This window comes from Geotrypetes seraphini, chromosome 5, assembly GCF_902459505.1.
Source record: "Geotrypetes seraphini chromosome 5, aGeoSer1.1, whole genome shotgun sequence".
In the NCBI taxonomy this organism is placed as follows: domain Eukaryota; kingdom Metazoa; phylum Chordata; class Amphibia; order Gymnophiona; family Dermophiidae; genus Geotrypetes; species Geotrypetes seraphini.
This window is the reverse complement of record NC_047088.1, coordinates 209,263,728-209,286,110: the sequence shown is the minus strand read 5'-3', so window position 1 is coordinate 209,286,110 and position 22,383 is coordinate 209,263,728. Positions and strand designations below refer to the sequence as shown.

At 41.8% G+C, this 22,383-nt stretch overlaps 1 long non-coding RNA gene across 2 annotated transcripts in view; it reads left to right on the top strand.

Moving 5' to 3' along the window:
* LOC117360709 overlaps positions 1-21,353 on the top strand; it is a 47,044-nt gene extending 25,691 nt beyond the window's left edge. Inside the window, exon 3 of one of the 2 annotated variants that reach the window (XR_004539492.1) lies at positions 21,298-21,353. This is a non-coding gene — a long non-coding RNA (uncharacterized LOC117360709). Of the gene's footprint in view, positions 1-456; positions 710-21,297 lie in introns of those variants that run through there. The other variant, XR_004539491.1, reaches the window with a different exon arrangement.
* Positions 21,354-22,383: the final 1,030 nt, after the last annotated feature.

Below are 22,383 nucleotides of genomic sequence, written 5' to 3'. Positions count from 1 at the left end.
TTTTTTAGTGGCCACACACTAATAGCAACATTAGCACATAGCCTCTAATAGGAGAAATAGAAAATTGGCCATTTTAATGATGCAGTAAAAATGGTCTTATTGAGCTAAGACTTTATAACACATCTTAGTGAAAGGGTCCCTTTATGTTATGTTATTTTGTATTTTCCCATAGATTTTACAGCCTCTTTGAAAGTAAATAACCTTGAACCTTTTTGGTATAGTGTGATTAATACATTATGGATTAGATTAGATTAGATTATGTACTGAGATCTGGGATGGGAAATTACTGTCCTATAATGTCTTACAGGATCGATTTCAGCTTGCAGATTGTGAATTTTTTCATTGGCTTCAATTGCAGCAATGTCTTACTAAGAGCAAGCTTCATTTGTCTCTTGAAATTCCGCATGTTATTAGATACTTTGCTCTGCATGTGGACTCATGTCATTTGTCTTCCAGGATTTACAAACATCTTCATTCTTTGGTGGATTCTCCTTTACGAGCCCTACATTCGGTCTGGGAACAGGATTTATCTATCTGTTTGATGCCTTTGCAATGGCAGCGCTTTTGGAGTGCCTCTGTTAAAACATCAATGTCAGCGTCCTTGTTTCAATCCTTGTTGTTTATTTCTCATAGAGCACTTTGGACTCCTAGAAAACTTTTTCATATTGGACATCTTCCTTCTGATGTATGTTGGCACTGTCAAACTGAATGTGGGACTTTGATACATATGTTATATACAGGGCCGGATTTAGATGAAAAGAGGCCCTAGGCTATTCCACTTATGAGGCCCTTTCACCTCCCATTTTTAAGTTTGTAAATTACATGAGAGATAATAAAATACATCAAATGATCGTGTATGCAATCCTAAAATCAGAATCTTTTCTAATAACATTAACACGTGTTTCATATTATCGAAGTAACACGACTATAACCGAATGTCGGGATATCAATAAGTCTGTTCGTTTGTCTGTTCCAATCTACACCAATCTGAACTTTATTTATGCAAGAACAAACCAGAGCACGTCAATATTTGCCATAGCAATCAGTGAACATATGAACTATACTTTGGTGCAATCTAGTATATACAAACGAACAGACCCAATGAGCCGAACGCGTTGATCTTAACCAATACATTTTTATGTTTGTTTATTAGTCATATGCGTAGAATTTCTCCTATTTTCGGTTCAGTGTTTTAGTGTTCACTGTTTTTAGAAGAGTGTAATTTTAATTTTGCTAACAATTTGAATGTAGGCCCCTCTTGATCTTGAGGCCCTAGGCTGAAGCCTAGTTAGCCTATAGGAAAATCTGGCCCTGTAAATTGATCTAACCTTTTTGGAAAGATGTAAGGGATATTATTTCACAAATTCTGTTACTTAAGGTTGATCTTTCCCTTCAGCTTGTTGTTTGGAGGAGCACTTTATTGAAGGATCTATTGTCAGAGGATCATGTTAGTCTCTTAGACATTTTATTGGCTCTGGCTCTTAAAGTGATCCTTAAAAATTGGAAGGTTCAATGTGACCTACATGTTTCCATGTGGTGGAATTTGGTCTGTCTGACTCATAAATTTGAGTTAGCTAGTACTTTATTTACTATTCGTCATCACATAGTTTTACGTGTATGGTCATGTTTTCAGCACTATTTAACATCATGAGACATACTTTTTATTTTATTTGTTTTCTTTTTATTGTTTTTGAAAGTTGGATTAGAGAATGACATGGTGGTTGTTACCCGCGGCTAGCCGCGAGTAGTCGCGTGTAACCCGCCGAAACGGGGAAAGAAAAAGAGTAGTCACTGCGGGGATGGGGACAAGGCCATTCACCGCCCCGTGGAGCGGTGAATGGTCTTGTCTCCACAGTGAGGCATCAAGGATCGCACGGTCCAGCAGCCCCTACTCTCCCGATCGCAGCGTTTAGCCAGCTCCCTCCCTCCACCTCACCTTATATCCCGAGTTTGCCGGCTTTCTTTTTCCCGAGCCGCATGTGTTCAAAAAGCCACACATGCGCGGCTGCGCGAATTGATCAATCTTCTCCTCTGACGCAACCGGAAACAGGAAGTTGCAGGAGAAGAGATTGATCAACTCGCGCAGCCGAATGTGCGCGGCTTTTTGAACGCGTGCGGCTCAGGAAAAAGAAAGCCGGCAAACTCGGCATATAAGGTGAGGTGGAGGGAGGGAGCTGGCTAAACGCTGTGATCTGGCGGGTGAGGGCTGCTGGATCGTGCGATCTCGACTTACACTAGGAAGGAGGGAGTGAAAGGGAAAAAGATTCTGGGCCAAGGGGATGAAGAGGGAAAGAAAGAAACCCACAGCAGGAAAGAAAGGGTAGGACAGGCAGGTGAGCCAGATGCTGGAAGCAGGAGGGGGGAAGAAAGAGATAGAGAAGCTAGTTGGGGTTGAAAAGAAGAGACACACTGGTATGGAAGAGGAAGATGGGGAAATCTGGACACAGGAAGGTAACAGAAAGAGGGGAAATTATGTGCATGGGGCATAGGGACAGAGACATAAAGGTGACATGCCATGGGGATGGTATATGGACACAGGGGTGGGGGGGCAATGCCAGATACATAGGGGAGATATTAGAAATGGGGAAAATAGGAACACAGAAGCAAGATGGTTTGTGGGGATGGGACAGGGACCAAGCTTGCAGGCTCCAGCGGCTTGCACAAATTACATTGTAACGTGCCACGAAAATAAGAGGGAGGAAGGTAGATAGATAAGCCACGCGAAAGGAGCTGAAGGGTGGTAGAAAGGAACAGATGGTGAAGGAAGGTGGTAGAAAAGAATAGAACAGACATTGAAAGAGGGTAGAGAAGAACAGACCCTGAAGGGAAATGTGGAAGACAGAGTGGAGAGAAGACGCTGGAAGGGAAGAAGACAGATGCCAGACTATGGGGAAGCGGAGGGAAGAAGATGGGTGCTAGACCAATTGGGGGGGGGGGGGGTGAAGGGAGAGGCACAGTAATGGAAGACGCAGAGAGAAGACACACAGTGGATGGAAGGAATTGAATGTGAAGATGTGGAAAGCAGAAACCAGACAACAAAGGTAGAAAAAAAAATTCTATTTATTTATTTCTTTTTTGCTTTAGGATAAAGTAGTATATTAGTTGTGTTGATAAAAATTTATAAACAAAGCCCTGCCAGCTGAACATCTTTCTCTAGTTCAGCAGCCAGAACTTTGATTTATAAGAAAGGAATAAGCTAAATATTGCAGTACTAAGGCTTATATGGATGCTGCGGGGACGGTGACGGGGTGGTGAATGGGATGGCAGTGACGGGGCGGTGAAGGGGATGGCGGCGACGCTGACGGGGCGGTGAAGGGAATGGCAGTGACGGGGCGGTGAAGGGGACGGTGGGCCGGGGACAGGGCAGTGACGGGGACAGATTTTTTCCCCGTGTCCTTCTCTAAGCTGGATACTTTGTTTTCTGTTATTCTTAGATTTCAGGTACTGTGTTGGTGTTATTATATCACTATTGTATTGTTTAATTTTTCTTTAGCTGTTTCTGTTTGTATTTTTCTAAAATTCTTTAATAAAGAATGTTTGAACTTAAAAAAAAAAGATTATGCACTGAGTTAACTGGACATCAGTCTGAATATTGTCCAGTGCCTGGTTTACGCCTGGATCAGTTTACATACCAGGAGCCATGCATGCCCCTGACATTGAATATCCAGGGTTAGTTCAGTCCATGGCTGTGAGCTGCTTACAAGCCGTTATTCACCACAGGCTGAAAATGATCCCAAAAGATAAAGACGGAGGACCCTGAGGAAATGACTGAGGAGACCAGAGCTCTAGTGAAAGTTGGTTTTATTTGGTTTCTAAAAGAATAGTTTTAAGAACCCAACACAGCTGTGTTTCAGCAATTATGCATGCATCAGGAATCCTACAGGTCTGATGGGACATAAATATTCTGTAAAAACATGTAAGAGCTCTTTTACTAAAGTGTGCTAAGCTATAATAGGGGTTTAGCATGCAAAAAAAAAAAAAAAAAAAGGAAGAAATGGGTATGGGCATTTGTTCCCATATTAATATTTTTGCAGATCTTTTGCTTGCAGATCTTTTGCACTGCTGGAAAAATTAGCACATGACCTGCACAAAATTTTTAAAAGCCCTATTTTAGGGATATGCAGGAAATGAGCTTAGTGCATGGGAGAGTCCCACACTGAAATGCTCTAACCCCCTCTTTTACTAAGGTGTGCTAACTGATTAGCGCACGCTAATCAAATTAGCACGCGCTAAATACCAACGCATCCATAGGCTAACAGGCACGCGTTAGTGTTTAGCACACGCTAAATCGATTAGTGCGCGCTAATCAGTTAGCGCACCTTAGTAAAAGAGGGCCTAAGTCAATTTTTTAGCACATCTTAGTAAAAGAGTCCTGTAAAGATGGCACAAGTCTTGTCCAAATGACATATGCTCAAGATGGCATGCCTGAAGGAAGCACTCTGTACTCCCTACATCTTTTCCCTTACATAAACCATTCTACATTGCATCCAATCCTGTCAAGCTAAATCCAAATCTTTCTTTTGACCAAAAATGAAAATAAAAAAGTTCATATATATTTAAGGTTATGAAATTTTAAAGCTCATTAAAACTTCCCCCCCTTTTACGAAGCCACGTTAGGCTTTTTATTGCCAGCTGCTGTGGTATTAGCTTTGATACTCATAGAATTCCTTTCTGATGTTTTTATGAAAGTACCAATTATCATTAACAATTTTAATCGCTAATTTGATGTTACTGTTGTTTGTTTACTGGGTTTTTTCCATACATATAACCTATGTTGAATTGAATTGTATTGTATTGTGATTACATATGTATGACTTTTCTTTAAATACCAATAAAAATTATAGAACAAGAAAAAAAAAATTCTTATGAGCATCGGAGATAATACTGCCATGGGCCAGTGATAAAAAAAAAGCCTAACACAGATTCATAAAAGGGGGCCTAAATGTTATCTTCCTGAAAGTAGGAGCACTGCTATGATTGTCAATGTTTATGCTTATGTTTATTAAAATATGACATCCCATAGAAGCTTACAACAGTTCTCTACGGCTAACAATTAAAACATGTGAAGGGGCATAATCGAAAGAAATGTCTAAGTCCGTTTTGGGCCTAAGTCGCTAGTCGCCCAAAGTAGGCAGTGTCTAAAGTCCTTTCTCAAAAAATACGTCCAAAATATTTTGTTTTTCGAGAGTCGTCTAACTGTACGTCCAGCTGTTTGATCGCACAGACCGCTAAGTCATCTATCTTTATACCCCATTCTCATCCAAAAATTCATCCAAGTCAAAAACGCCTAGAAAAAGACCTTTTGGACTTGGGAAGGGCTAGAAAAGTAATGAAATGGACACTTAGTCATGGCAACAGAGTAGTGGGGCACCTTACAGGGCACTGCTGTGAACTTTACAAAAATGGTGCCACATAAACATCTCACCATAACTCCCTTATAGGTCATGGTGAGCCCCCCAAAACCTACTAGACCCACCTGAATACCACCCCAATAGTCCTCAAGGCTGCAGGTGGCACCTATTTGGCAGTACAGTAGTGTTTGGGGGGCTTGGGGGTGCCCATGTTCCACCATAAATGCAGTGGTTAGAGTGGCTTAAGGGCCTGGGTCCTCTTCTCTATGATTCACTAGCCACCCCCCACACTATTTAAGCCACCTCTGTGCTGCTCTATTAAGCTTAGCTATGCCTGGTGCTGATGTTCTGGAGGCAGATATGTACATTTGTATTCTGATTTTTATGGTGTTGTGTGGGGGTCAGTGATCACTGAGGTCTGTACTTTGTGTCTGCAGTGCTTAACTGGGCACTTTGGATACCTTTTTGGCACTTAGACCTGGTTATGCATGGCCTAAGTCACAATGTACAAGTTCTGTCCAGGCAGCCTCGTTAAACTTTCGGTTATACTTGCAGTACAACTAAGATTAGATCAGCCCACGTCCCGCCCTCACCACTCCTCCTAAAATGCCCCTTTTAGCTCTGGTCATACAGCAGCACTGAAAAGGCCTAAGTCGTTTTTAGATACGTCTAAATCAGGTTTGGTTATCGGCACTTGGACGATTTGTCTTACTGATCATCCAAGTGCCGATTTAGGCCATTTTTTTGATGTATTTCCGTTTCGATTATGAGCTCCCTATTCAATAGAGGTAAGAAAGGAACTCCATGCCATATAAGAAAGACTATGCAATTATACAAGAGAAAAAAAAATAAGTTAATAACTTATTAATAAATATGCTTATTTTGAAGAATATCAGACCCAAAGGCAGATTGGAAAAAGTATGGGGTCCTTTTATTAAAGCGCGCTAATCAATTTAGCAAGCGCTAAATGCTAAGACATCCACTATATTCTACGGGCAAGCTAAATCAGTTAGTGTGCCTTAATAAAAGGACCCCTATGTCTTTAATAGTGTCTTGAAAGCTTTGAAATTCAGTGCAAGATGAACATTAGGAAATTGGTTCCAAGAACTCAGCACCAAATAAAAAAAGCTTTATGTCTGGTACATTCCCAATTTGTTCTCTGGGTGATGGCAGAACTAATCTATTGTCTTGTAAAGACCTATATATATATATTTTTAAAATCCAAATAGAGACATTTTTTATTCTCATTAAATATCTTACTCAGTAATCTTATTATTTGGCACATTAAAAAAAAACCCAAGGAATTGGTTGTATTAAATACACTAGAATTCAGATCTGGGACCAAATGAGATGCATTAATTGCTAAGCTGCTTCACCACAAACTAAGCCACTCTTAAGACATAATTTCTTAATGAAGTCCGTTAATTTGTTCATGGCAGTACACAAGCTGTTCAAAATGACACAGAACTGCACTTTGTTTTCCAACCCCTGCCGTTTCTTCTGTTAGTCGCTCTGTCTTGTGTTGTTATCCCATGGATAGTAATTATTTTATAGTGGCTGTAATTAGGGGAGAATTAGGCTTGGTAAACAAAACCTGCCTTCTCCTATTAAGGGCTAAGGATAATAAATTTGGCTCTGACATTCACTATATGTGAACAAGGCTTGGCCTTCTTCCAGTTTTCCCAATAAGAACTTTATTATATAATTATGCCTTTGAGGGTCTCATATTACAAGGTAATTTTTTTGTAAAGACACATATTGCATGGCTTCCTGCCAGTAATGATATAATATATGCCTCCAATAAATGTTTTAAACAAAATCTTTCTAAGCAATATCTTGCCAGAGCTACACACTGCTCTGCAACATACATTATTTACACAATTTATTGTGGAAGTGCTCATAATGTAAATTATTTTCTGTTGCTCACATCACACCAGCATTGTAGTAACTGTCTAAAAACAAACTTAGAACCATTTTTTTATCAGGACAAAAAATATTTAGATTCATTTTGTTTATTGTTGGCATCAATGGGATTTTATATCAGTCACTTTATATTTTTAGGTGGCCAATAGAATGGGAAAGGGATATGGACTTGTATACCAGCTTTTTTTGTAGTTTTACAACCACACTCAAAGCAGTTTACATACAAGCATTTTCCCTATCTGTCCTGGTGGGCTCAGGTATATCTAATATACCTAGGGCAATGGAGGATTAAGTGACTTGCCCAGGGTCACAGCGAGCAGTGCGGGGTTTGAGCCCCAAAACTCAGGCTGAGGCTGTACCTTTAACTACTGGTCTCAATTTTTTCACCTTATCCTTAGTTATATTATCTACAAGTAGGTCACTTATGCAGATAAAAATCAAGAGTAGAAGAAATACAGTCCTATATCAGTCTGTGTTTCGTAAATTTTAAATGGCAATAAATGTAGGTACTTTAAGTTGAAGATATGAAGGGTGATTTTGACACTACCCAGACATAAAACTCATTTTCAAATGAAAATGTTATGAAATTTCCCTTTGCAAATATAGCCAGTGGGTATGTTTGTATCCAAGTACTTTGCATCTGCTCTTGCAGTACTACCGCTGGGGGTTGTCATTCAACATAAAGAATCACGGAATGGGACGATTCATCGCGGCTGTTTCATTGCTAGTTCATTATGCCCTATCCCCCTTCTATCGGCCGTTTCATCCTGAGTCCATCTCTCCCTGTCCCCCTTCTATTGCCCTCTGTTCTACCCCAAGTCAAATATATCTCTGTCTCTGCTTTCTACCCCTCCTGGTCTGTGTGTGTGTGTGTGTAATTCCTGCCCCCCCCCCCCCCCCCCCGGCATGTACTTTTGATTTGTCCTAAAAGCTGCCAGGCAGCCCTGTCTTCCCCATGTCCATATCTCCCTCTCCTGTACCCCACAAATCTGACATCTTCTTGGTTGGGTTAAGAACTTTTCAGCACCCCTCGTACACATATATATATATATATATATATATATATATATATATATATATATATATGAAATAAGATTTTCTCATAAAATTATTTTCATAGTGACAATGAACTTACATATTAATTTAAATGCTGGCTTTAGCATTCAAATTAAGCTGCTAACCACTAAAATATAGTCCTTATAAGCTACACATCTTACTTCTGAAGCAAACTACCCCAGCTAGAGTATCATATGAGAGTCAAAATAATAGTAATAATATGATGATGTTGGGCAACTCACAGCCAATGATGACTGGCTCTAACTCCTTTAATTCAGGTTATACCCAAAGACGTAGGAATCATAAAGATATCAGCACAAAGGCCCTGTTGCTATAAAAGATGACTAAAATTAAGCACCTAGATTGGCTAGTGCACCAATCTAGGCACCTAACTTAGGGCTCCTTTTATCAAGCTGCGGTAGAGGGTTTTACTGTGGGCCGGTGAAGTAAATGCTCCAATGCTCATAGGAACTGAATGAGCATCAGAGCATTTACCTCACCAGCCCGTGTTAAAACCTTCTACTGAGGTTTGATAAAAGGTAGCGTTAATTTTCTTAACTGGTGCTGATAATTGAAAGCAACATAAAAAAAAAAAAAATTTGATTAGCCAGTAGATGCCTAATTTGGTAGGCCGCAATTACTTCATGGAGGCGTCTATACCAAGGCGCCTACTGGCAAGTAGGCATAAGGCCCGTTTTATCAAACTGCAGTAGAACTTTGTACCACGGGCCAGCGAGGTAAATGCTCCAACTCTCATTCAATTCCTATGAGCATCAGAGCATTTACACCTGTGATATAAAGCTCTACCATGGTTTGATAAAAGGGGACCATAGTTAGAGGTGGATTTTGGGTGTAGTTTCACTTAGATGTCGGTAGGTGCCTACTTTAGGTGCATTCATTTAGGCCAAGAAATCCTTGGCCTAAATGGTACTACACCTAGAGGGGCATAATCAAAACAAACATCTAAGTCGAATTTAGTTGTATGGTGCTAGACGCCCAAAGTCGGCAGTGGGAAAATGCCCATTCTCAAAAAATATGTCTAGAATATATATATATATATTTTTTGAAAATTGTCTATCTGGACATCATAGAAACATAGAAACATGATGGCAGATAAAGGCCAAATGGCCCATCAAGTCTGCCCATCTGCAGTAACCCTTATCTCTTCCTCTTTCTAAGAGATCCCACGTGCCTATCCCAGGCTTTCTTGAATTCAGACACAGTCTCTGTCTCCACCACCACTTCTACCAGGAGATTGTTCCACGCATCTACCCCCCATCCAGGCTACTGTTTATCCAGACTACTAGTGCATTTATCTTTATCACATTTTTTGACCAAAATTTCATCCAAGTCCCAAATGCCCAGAACAAGACCATTTGGGCATGGGAGGAGCCAATCTTCTAATGGATTGGCCACCCAGACATGGCAACAGAGCAGTGGGGTACCATAGAGGGCACTGCTGTGAACTTCACAAAAAGGGTGCCACATAAATATCTCACCAGAACTCCCTTATAGATTATGGTGAGCCCCCCCCCAAAACCCACTATACCCACCTATCTACAATCCTAATAGCCCTTATAGCTGCAGGAAGTACCTATATGGCAGTAGAGTAGGGTTTGGAGGGGTTTTGGTGGGCACACATGTTCCACCATAAATATAATGAGAGTGGTTTATGGGCCTGGGTCCTCTGTGTAACTACTAGGCTTTCCTATACCAGGTGCTGATGTTCTGGAGACAGACATTTTTATTCCAATCTTTGTGGGTGTGTGAGGAGGGGTCAGTGAACACTGGGGGAGTGTGTGGGGGGCCTTTACTTTGTCTCTGCATTGGTTATCTGGTCACTTTGGATACCTTTTTGACTCATACCTTTTTTACATCATCTAACAACATTTAAGTTCCATTCAGGATGTCTAGTAAAACCTTCAATTATCCCTGCAGGATAACTACATAAGAACATAAGAATTGCTTCTGCTGGGTCAGACCAGTGGTCCATCGTGCCAAGCAGTCCACTCACGCGGCAGCCCCAAGGTCAAAGACCAGTGCTCTACATGAGTCCAGTCTCACCTGCGTACGTTCCAGTTTAGCAGGAACTTGTCCAACTTATTGGCACTGATTGGTTAATTATTCAGTTAAATTGAAGATGGAGTTTGGGTGCATGTAATTTTGAACATTCTATGTAGAAACTGGAGGAGGATGACTGACTGTAAATTCATTCTGTACCTGGACTAACTTGCTACACACCCAGTAAACTAGACCAGTTTGTCATATTTTACTTAACTGAACATAGTACTTGCCTTGGGTTTAGTCACCCATTTATTTATTCTAATTGTGTCTGTACTACCTATCTTGTCTCCATCTATATATCTGCAGTTGAATCCTTGGCTACATAATAAGCTGTATTGTAGAAAAACATTAGCATCATAGCTAAGTCATTTGAATGTCCTAATGTGTTATTCACAGAAATAGAGTATGGGGCAAAAGGAACATAAGAACATAAGAATTGCCGCTGCTGGGTCAGATCAGCGGTTCATCGTTCCCAGCAGTTCACTCACGTGGCGGCCCCTAGGTCAAAGACCAGTGCCCTAACTGAGACTAGCCCTACCTGCGTACGTTCTGGTTTAGCAGGAACTTGTCTAACTTTGTCTTGAATCCCTGGAGGATGTTTTCCCCTATAACCGACTCTGGAAGAGCGTTCCAGTTTTCTACCACTCTCTGGGTGAAGAAGAACTTCCTTACAATTGTACGGAATCTATCCCCTTTCAACTTTAGAGAGTGCCCTCTCGTTCTCCCTACCTTGGGGAGGGTGAACAACCTGTCTTTATCTGCTAAGTCTATTCCCTTCAGTATTTTGAATGTTTCGATCATATCCCCTCTCAGTCTCCTCTTTTCAAGGGAGAAGAGGCCCAGTTTCTCCTATCTCTCACTGTACGGCAACTCCTCCAGCCCTTTAACCATTTTAGTTGATCTTCTCTGGACTCTTTCGAGTAGTACCGTGTCCTTCTTCATGTATGGCGACCAGTGCTGGACGCAAAACTCCAGGTGAGGGCATACCATGGCCTGGTACAGCGGCATGATAACCTTCTCCGATCTGAATGATACCCTTCTTTATCATTCCTAGTATTCTGTTCACCCTTTTTCGCCGCCACTGCACATTGCGCAGATAGCTTCATCGACTTGTTGATCAGAACTCCCAAGTCTCTTTTCTGGGAGGTCTCTCCAAGTACCACCCCTGTATTCGTGCATGAGATTTATGTTACTGACATGCATCACTTTACACTTATCCATGTTGAACCTCATTTGCCATGTCAATGCCCATTTCTCGAGCTTGAATATGTCACGTTGCAGAGCTTCGCAATCCCCTTGTGTCTTCACTACTCTGAATAACTTTGTATCGTCCGCAAATTTAATCACCTCACTCATCGTACCAATGTCCAGATCATTTGTAAAGATGTTGAAGAGCACGGGTCCAATCACCGAGCCCTGCGGCACCCCTCTGGTGATGCTCTTTCAGTCCGAGTATTGTCCATTTACCCCCACTCTCTGTTTCCTATGCTGCAGCCAGTTTTTAATCCACGTGAGTATTTCACCCTTGATTCCATGGCTCACAATTTTCCGAAGTAGTCGTTCATGTGGAACCTTGTTGAACACCTTCTGAAAATCCAGATCCCCAATGTCGACTGGATCCCCTTGTCTATCTACCTGTTTACTCCCTTGAAGAAGTGCAGCAAGTTTGTCAAACAAGATCTGCCTTTGCTGAAACCATGCTGGCTGGTCCTCATCAGACCGTGTCCGTCAAGGTGATCAATGATGCGGTCCTTTATCAGCGCCTCTATAATCTTTCCTGGTGCCGAGGTCAGACTCACTGGTCTGTAGTTTCCCGGATCTCCCCTTAAACCTTTTCTGAAGATCGGCGTAACATTCGCCACCTTCGAGTGTTCCGGAATCTTTCCTGATTTGATCAACAGATTGGCTATTAGTTGATGCAGTTCAGCTATAGACCCTTACAGTTCTTTGATGACCCTCGGATGGATGCCATCTGATCCCAGGGATTTATCGCTCTTAAGCCTATCGATCTGCCTGCATACCTCTTCTAGACTGACCGTCAACCCCGTCAGTTTCCCGTCTTCGTTTCCAGCATATAGCCTGATGGCTTCCGGTATACTTTGTATATCCTCTTCAATAAATATAGACACAAAAAATGTGTTCAGTTTGTCAGCGATTGCTTTGTCCTCCTTTAGCACTCCCTTTATTCCATGGTCATCCAACGGTCCCACCGCTTCCTTTGCGGGTTGTTTCCCCTTAATATATCAAAAGAACGGCTTGAAATTTTTTGCCTCCTGGGCTATTTTTTCCTTGTAGTCTCTTTTGGCTCCTTTTACCGCCTTATGACACCTGCACCTTATGGCACCTTGTGGAAGTTGTTTGTGCTTATTCCAGTTTTCATCCGTTCTTGTCCTTTTCCATTCATTAAATGAAGTTTTCTTGTCTCTGATCGCTTCTTTCACTTCTACAGTGAGCCACGACGGTTCCTTGTTCTTTTTCTTCTTGGATCCCTTGTTGATACGGGTTATATATAGATTTTGCGCCTCGGTGACTGTGTCCTTAAAATGGGACCAAGTCTAGGTTTGTCTAAACACTCCTCTAATTACGCCCCTTTTATCTCTTTTCGCACAGCTGGATTCAGAGGCCTAAAAAGTCCCTGGACACATCCAGAAAATCGGTTTGATTGTAGGCACTTGGACAACCTGTCTTTTAGTTAGTCCAAATGCTGAATTGGGTGGGTTTTTAGATGTGTTTAAGTTTTGATTATGAGCCCCCACTAAGGTTTTAATGCCTACAAGTGTCACAATTCTATAAATTATGCCTAGTGGACGATTGATAACCACAGTCAACAGCGCCTAGAAGCTAGGAACAATTTATAGTATCAGGGCCAAAATGTATGCTGTTCTAAGTAAGGTAAGCATTTTTGCAAAACTGACAGGGTTATGTCTTTTAAATTTTGAATATCCAAGTATTTGTGGAGTTCAATCAGCATTGCTCTAGAGCTTCATCACAATTGATATTATGATTGCTTTTTCTCCTCCAAAGTCTTTCTACTTCAGTTTGTAAATCATGGTATCTTGGTTAGTTTTCTAGCTGATATTCATCCATTTTACTATCACTGGATATTGTCACATGTATTAACCATTATTAATATTATTATTGCAAAATGTTAAAATAGATATAATTTTTGCTGTGGAAATTTGCTTTTCTAGAAGTCAATCATAAAGCTTGAAAATTACAAGTAAAGAAATCTTCTGGAAACTGTCATCTCAGAGAAGAGCATGTGGAAAGTGACAGATAGGTAAACCAAAGGATAGGTGGATGCATGAATAATTGATTAGATCCTGTGCGTTCATCAGGATCTTGAGAGCCCTTGTGAATTACAAATAGGCTGTGCTTTGGATTGCTTTGCAATGCTATCATGCTCAAGCTTAAAAAATGAATAAATATTAAAGAAAACATATACAGAATAACATTTCCTATATTAGCAATAAGAAAACTATATTTAAATCCAATGAAAAGTGCAGCTAAATCATTATTTGATGTAGTTTGTTATTTGACAGATTTGAAAATAAATTCCCCTAAATCCATTGTTGACAAATTATGTCTAACTGCCCTGAAGAAAACCCTGTGTTTGGACCTTAACGTCTGTTATTTTATTTTATTTTTCTTTTAAGTTTGTGTAACAGTTTCACAAGTATGTGTCAAATGTTCCCTGTGGCTAGAGAATAATTTTTGGGCAGTTTCAGTAATAGAAATTTTATGTGATCAGCGTTCAGTGGTGGGACCACCATCTAATTATTTTCAGCAGCACAATCTGTGAACATGTCACTGCTAAAAATTCCTCTAAAACTTCAAACAGATAGTTATCCATTAGGAATGAGCATGGAAACAATTTCCAGTCAACTTTTGAGTTATATTCTGATTTTTACTACCATGTTTTCTGACATGTTTCAGATTCTGTCAAACCTTTTTAGTAATACATTTTTTAAATTATGTTTGAACTTTTTTAACATGTTTCAGTCAACTTTACATTAGATAATGTTACATTGACTTTGCCTGCACTAATTCTTGTAAGATGCTCTAGGTGCTCATTTCTGAAAGAGAAAAATGTCCAAAAAGTATCCCAAATCAGCAGATGGACATTTTTGTTAACAAAGGCCCTGCAAAGTGCGTCTAAAGTTAGGTGCAGTTTGGATGTCCAAGATAGGTGTCCAGCAATGCTCAGCATGACCTCTGGAAGATGAGCACAGGACTTTTACCCATTGAGCCACAGCCACTTCCACTTCCTTTCAATTGTGGGGGTTCCTACCATGAGAGCTTAGTGATCCTAGCCATGTGAAGGTGAAAATACCTGAGAAGCAGATTCCTAAGCTATCATATCAGATGTGATGAAGAAAGACATTAGCGGAAACTGCTGTGGCTCAATGGGTAAAAGCCCTGTTCCCATTTTCTAGAGGTCATAGGTTCAAATCCCAGCACAAATTTTAATTGTGGCATTCTACCTTGCAGGTGCACCTTGATGATCACACAATGAGGTCAGCATTGTGCAGCTGCATGCCTCCATTTGCAATGAAGTAGAAGCCAAGCTAAGGTCATAGAAACATAGAAACATAGAAATAGATGGCAGATAAGGGCCATGGCCCATCAAGTCTGCCCACTCCAATAACCCTCCCTATCTATCTTTGCGGATAGATCCCACATGTCTGTCCCATCTTACCTTAAAATCTGGCACGCTGCTGGCCTCAATAACCTGAAGTGGAAGACTATTCCAGCTATCAACCACCCTTTCGGTGAAGAAGAATTTCCTAGTGTCACCGTGCAGTTTCCCGCCCCTGATTTTCCACTGATGCCCCCTTGTTGCCACGGGACCCTTGAAGAAGAAGATATCCTCTTCCACCTCGATGCGACCTGTGAGGTACTTGAATGTCTCGATCATATCTCCCCTCTCTCTACGTTCCTCGAGTGAGTAGAGCTGCAACTTCCCTAACCGCTCTTTGTACGGGAGCTCCTTGAGTCCCGAGACCATCCTGGTGGCCATTCTCTGGACCGATTCCAGTCTCAGCACATCCTTGCGGTAATGTGGCCTCCAAAATTGCACACAGTACTCCAGGTGCGGTCTCACCATGGATCTATACAGTGGCATAATGACTTCAGGTTTACGGCTGACGAAACTCCTGCGTATGCAACCTATGATTTGCCTTGCTTTGGATGAAGCTTGCTCTACTTGATTTGCAGACTTCATGTCTTCCCTGACAATCACCCCTAGGTCTCTTTCTGCTTCAGTTTTTGTCAAGATCTCACCATTTAGTGTGTAAATCCTGCATGGATTTCGGCTTCCCAGGTGCATGACTTTGCATTTTTTGGCATTGAAACTGAGTTGCCAGGACCTAGACCATCGTTCCAGTAGAAGTAGGTCATGCATCATATCGTCTGCCATTGAATTTTTGTCTGTTGTGCTTTTGCTCACTACATTGCTTAGTTTGGCATCATCGGCGAATAATGTTATTCTACCTCGGAGCCCTTCTGTCAAGTCTCTTATGTAGATGTTGAACAAGATTGGGCCCAGGACGGAGCCCTGTGGCACTCCACTTATCACCTCTGACATTTCGGAGGGGGTGCCATTCACCACTACCCTCTGAAGCCTACTTCCAAGCCAGTTCCCAACCCAATTGGTCAATGTGTCACCCAAACCTAAAGAACTCATCTTGCTCAGCAACCTGCGGTGTGGTACGCTATCAAATGCTTTGCTGAAATCCAGGTAGACGATGTCCAAGGACTCACCAGCATCCAGTTTCCTCGTCACCCAATCAAAGAAGCTGATCAGGTTGGATTGGCAGGATCTCCCCTTAGTAAATCCATGTTGGCGGGGATCCCGTAGATTCTCCTCGTCCATGATCCTATCCAATTCGCGTTTGATTAGGGTTTCCATTAGTTTGCTCACTATTGATGTGAGACTCACTGGTCTGCAGTTTGCCATCTCCATCCTGGAGCCTTTCTTGTGGAGTGGAATGACGTTAGCTGTCTTCCAGTCCATCGGGACGTTACCTGTACTAAGGGAGAGATTGAAGAGCGTGGATAGCGGTTCCGCTAGGACAGGGGTGTCCAATGTCGGTCCTCGAGGGCCGCAATCCAGTCGGGTTTTCAGGATTTCCCCAATGAATATGCATGAGATCTATTAGCATACAATGAAAGCAGTGCATGCAAATAGACCTCATGTATATTCATTGGGGAAATCCTGAAAATCCGACTGGACTGCGGCCCTCGAGGACCGACATTGGACACCCCTGCGCTAGGACATCACCCAACTCCCTGAGCACCCTAGGGTGTAGGTTGTCAGGCCCCATTGCCTTGTTGACTTTGATTTTTGACAGCTCGCAGTAGACGCTGCTGGGTGTAAACTTGAAATTACTAAACGGGTCAACTGATTTAACCCTGGTCTGTGGCTGAGGGCCAATTTCCGGCACCTCGCGGGTGAAGACTGAGCAGAAGTATTCATTTAACAGTTGGGCTTTTTCCGAGTCTGTTTCTACATAGTCTCCGTCTGGTTTTCTGAGACGTACTATCCCGCCCGAGTTCTTATTTCTGTCACTGATATACTTAAAGAAAGATTTATCTCCTTTCTGGATGTTCTTTGCTAGAGACTCCTCCATGCGGAATTTGGCCTCCCTAACTGATGCTTTGACGGTCCTTGACTTGGCCAGATATTCTACTCTAGATTCCTGTGTCCCTGATTGTTTATAAGATATGAATGCTTTTTTCTTCTCTTTGATGAGGTCCGAGATCTCCGAAGAGAACCACTGTGGCTTGTTGTTCCTACTCCATTTGCTTACTGATTTAACATAGCGGTTTGTTGCTTCCTGTATGGTGGCTTTCAAAGTTGACCACATTTCTTCCACGCTGTCAGAGTCTGCTTGGCTTTGTAGCGCCTGGTGATCGAAATCTCCCATGTCTTGGAAGTTTGTGTCCTTGAATTTGAGAACCTTGGTCATTGTGGTAGATTTCGTGAAACCTTTCCTGATATTGAACCATATCATAATGTGGTCACTGGAGGCCAAAGTTTCACCCACCGAGACTTCTGTGATACTTTCCCCATTGGTAAGTACTAGGTCTAGTATTGCCTGATCCCTTGTTGGTTCAAATACCAGTTGCCTGAGTCTTGCTCCATTCAAAGAGTTTAATAGCTTCCTGCTGCTGCCGGAAGCAGAGGAAAGTGTGACCCAATCCACATCAGGCATGTTGAAGTCACCTACCAATACTGTGTCACCCCGCAAGGTGACATTCTCTATATCTCCGATTAATTCCATATCTAGGTCATCTTGATGTCTTGGGGGTCTATATACGACACCAAGATACAGGCATTTGTCCTTCCCTCTGGCCAAATTTACCCAAAAGGATTCCCCAGTGTACTGTACATCTGTGATTCTGGTGACCTTAATGTCATCTTTAGTATATAATGCTACACCACCTCCCATTTTACCCTCTCTGTCCCGGCGAAGCAAGTTGTAACCTGGTATGACCATGTCCCAACCGTGGGAGTCTGTGAGCCAGGTCTCAGATATCGCCACCACATCCAGGTCGGCATTCCTCATTTCTGTTTCCAAGTCTAGGATCTTATTTCCCAGACTGTGGGCGTTGACGTACATAGCCCTCCATGTTGTGTGTTTGTTGTATCTCAGTGGGGACAATCCCTCTTTATCATCTGGGACACCATTAGCATTATTCGCATGTCTCTTACACTCCCTAGACCCAGAGCTAAGACTTGTACCTGTCTCGGACTCCCCATGACTATAGTGTGCTCTTATCTCAGACTCAGTAATGTGTGTACTCTGTGGGGGTATTCCCATTTGGGCTACTTGAGCTCCTATAGTGCAGTTTGCAACGTGTGCACTCTCGCTGGTCCCAGAATTACAATGTGTACTCCCTCTAGACCCAGAATTGGTATGTGTACTCCCCCTAGACCCAAAATTGTAATGTGTTCCAGAAATATACTGTTTACTTAGCTCAGTCTCAAAAGAGTATTGGTAGCTTAGCTCGTTAGGTGGGTTGTTTGCGCCCGTACCCTCCCCCAACTTACCTAGTTTAAAGCCCTGTGTAGTAGGCGGGCTAGACGGTATCCAAGGACGTTCTTCCCCCTCTTGGTCAGGTGTAACCTGTCTGGTCCCAGCAGTCCTTGCAGTGCCTCTCCGTGGTGTAGGAACCCAAAGTTCATTTCCTTGCACCATCCCTGCAGCCAGTCGTTCGCCCTCCGGACTCGATCCTCTCTGGCACTGCCCTTGCCCCTCACTGGGAGGATCGAGGAGAAGACCACCTGCGCATCCATCCTCCTCAGCTTCTCTCCCAGGGTTCTGAAGTCTTCGGGTATGCTCTCCGGGGTGCACCTGGCAGTGTCGTTGGTTCCGACGTGGATGAGAATCATAGGGAAGTGATCCTGGGGTTTGATGAGTCTGCCCAGGCTAGCGGTTACATCCCGGATCCTGGCTCCCGGCAAACAGCAGACCTCTCTTGATTGCAGATCAGGTCTACAAATTGGTCCCTCGGTGCCCCTTAGCAGCAAATCCCCGATGACCACAACTCTGCGCTTTCTAGGGGTGGGCCGACCTGTTGACTCTGGAACTGAAACCGTCTGCTCAACCACTTCTTGTACCTCGTTGTCAGGACCCTCCTGTAGCAGCTGGTATCTGTTCTTAAGGGGGATATGTGGTATCGATGTAGAGCTGCCCTGTATGTGAGAGAGAGAAACAGAATGAGGTTTTCTGCGTTTTCCTGTGGAGGAAGTTACCAGCTGCCAGGAATCAGCATCTCCAGTGACTTCCTGAATTCCGACGGTTGGATTCAAGTCTGAAGTTTTGTAAGCTTTGGGAGCTTTGGGTGTCTCAAGGATGGTCTGTATATGGTGTTTTTTTTCTGTTTTTAAGCTTTTGCAAATGAAGTTATGTATGAAATCTATATATTATTTTTTTCATTTGCTTTCTTTGCTTACAAGTATGAACTGATTGGAGCACTGTTTAGTCAGAAAAAAAAGGTAGCTTTTTAGCAAGAACCCTAAAGCTGTGGGGTTTTTTATATGCTCTGCTTCAGTTAATGTATGTTTTCTTCTAATTAGCAAATAACATTGCTGTTTGTTCACAAAAATAGAAGGTTTTGCATGCAATATAAATGTTGGTTTTTTTTGTTAATCTTTATTCATTTTTAAAACTCACAATAAGTGTAACATATAAAACAATCATTTATACTTTAACATCACTTAATATATCATCAAATTCTAACTCGCATCAAATATCCCCCCTCCCTTATACCCACAGTTATTCATAAGCAAAAGAAATCATAAAATATTCCCACCAACCCCCACCCCACCCTGGACGTGTATGCAGCAGGGAAATTTTAAGAAATTTCAGGTTATTTGGAAGCCATTAACAAGATATTGTAAAGATTGAAATTACTGCAATATAACTGTTTTGATGTGCCCTGTTTATGTGATGCCTTATTAAATATATTTTGAGCTTAATAAAGCAAAATTAAAAACCTAGAGAGCTGTTTAGCAGATCGCATTAAGGACATCCAAACTGTGCCTAAGTTCCGTCCATAGGCTCTGTCTGTGCTATTATGAGACTCTGATTTATGTCTGTTTTAGGATTTCTGCAAACTTTACCTGTTAGCTTTCATTTTAGACTCTTTATCTACTTTGTTTTACTTTCCTATTCAAGTAGAGATGACATCACTTACCATGGCATTTGGGTGAATGGGGTAGTAAAAAGCTTGTTTGGCTTGTTAAATAGGATTTTTGGAACCAGGGGTTGAGCACAAGTCTGAGAGCAGAACTGTCTAATATTCAGAATTGACTTCTGAGTTGTGCAATCTGGGCAATATGAATCATTGCATCTGGGTCGATTCAGCACGGTCGTTTCAGTGCATCCAGCTCAGCACAGCCGTTTTTCACTCTGTCAAAAATTACAAAGACAAGGGGACACTCGATGAAGTTACAGGGAAATACTTTTAAAACCAATAGGGGGACATTTTTTTTTTTTCACTCAGAGAATAGTTAAGCTCTGAAAAGCATTGTCAGAGGTTGTAGTAAGAGCGGTTAATGTAAATGGTTTTAAGAAAGGTTTGGACAATTTTCTGGAGGAAAAGTTCATAATCTGTTATTGAGAAAGGCATGGAGGAAGCCACTACTTGTCCTAGATCGGTAGCATGGAATGTTGCTACTCTGTGGGTTTTGGCCAGGTACTGATGACCTGGATTGGCCACCGTGAGAATGGGCTACTGGGCAGGATGGACCACTGGTCTGACCCAGTAAGGCTATTCTTGTGTTCTTATCATGCCGCAATGAAACAGTCGCTATGAATTGGCCACAATGAATCATACCATTACATCTGCAAATGACCTATCAATTTACTTAAGATGTAGTCAGTAGCAGTTACCATACAAGTACTGAATTCTGAAGAAAAAGATTGTGGATACTAAACCTATCTAATACATCTGAGACAGATTGGAGGAAATGAAAACTAAAGCTGGATAAAAGCACATTTGAGAACTTTAAGGTGTAAACAGTTATTTATTGTTAACCCCAAAATGTAGGTGCTATATGAATGAGAATGTGGCATGCACAGTAGAATAAAATGTTTAGTGGATAGTTGTATTTAAAAGGAATGAATACATTACCTTACAACCCATAAATGTTTAATGTTTTAACTGAATAAATTTTTAAAAGAAGGAATTCAGCTGAATTCTACCAGTTTAAGTTCTTTTCGCATACCAGATAACTCGGCACCTAATAACAGAAACAAAGATTTCCACCTTTCAACTACATAACACATTTCTTCCGTTTACTACATAAACTCTGGCTAAAAGCAAAATATGTTTCATTAAATTACTTTATCTTAAAGAAAACCACATCTTTTATGTGTTCTTTCTTTTCCAGGGAACCAGGAAACCCAGTACCTTGAACTTTACATAGATAAGTATACCGTATGTCATTTCGCTTTATTCTTCCTTTAAACTGGTCTTTTCCCCTCTCTTTCTCCTCTATTCATTTTCTCCTTTTCTTTTCACTGTCCTTAATATGCTTTTCTCTTTTGAGTGTAGATTCAAAGTCACTTATCTGTGTTTTTCATGCTTTCTTTTTTAGTTTTTCATTGTGCTCGTGACTCTTTGGCTTGTACCTACCCCTCACCTTTACTAAGTAGTCCTTTTACTAAGGGCTCCTTTTACAAAGGTGCATTAGGGCCCTAGCATGGAATAGCATGCGCTAAAATGCCGCACGCGCTAGCCACTACCACCTCCTTTTAAGCAGGTGGTAGTTTTTTGGCTGGCGTACGCTAATCTATTACACTAAAAACGCTAGTGCACCTTTGTAAAAGGAGCCCTACAGTGTGGTAAACGATTTAGGACACGCTAAAAATTAGCATGCGCTAAATGCTAATGCACAATAATGAATCCATAGGATATAATGGATGCATTAGCACATGTTAGCGCACACTAATTTTTAGCACGTGCTAAAATGGCTAGCGCATCTTAGTAAAAGGAGCCTTTAGAAAATAAGGCAAAATCTTATTCTTATGCTTTCTGTAAACATATGAATTCCAGTAGATTAATTTTTGCTCAGGTTACTTTTTTATTTCTTGGTATGCTAGAAGAAAGAAAAGAACATAAGAACATAAGAATTTGCCTCCGCTGGGTCAGACCAGAGGTCCATCGCGCCCAGCAGTCCGCACCCGCGGCGGCCCATCAGGTCCATGACCTGTCATGTTATCTTGATTTAGCCCTATAGCCCCCTTGTTTTCATCTATACTCTTTCCATACTCTTATCTACCCTTATCTGTATCCCTCAATCCCCCTATCCTTCAGGAATCCATCCAATCCCTCTTTGAATCCCCGTAGCATACTCTGCCCGACCACTTCCTCCAGGAGCGCGTTCCATGTGTCCACAACCCTCTGTGTGAAGAAGAACCTCCTGGCATTTGTTCTAAACTTCTCCCCTTCCAGTTTCTCTGAGTGCCCTCTTGTG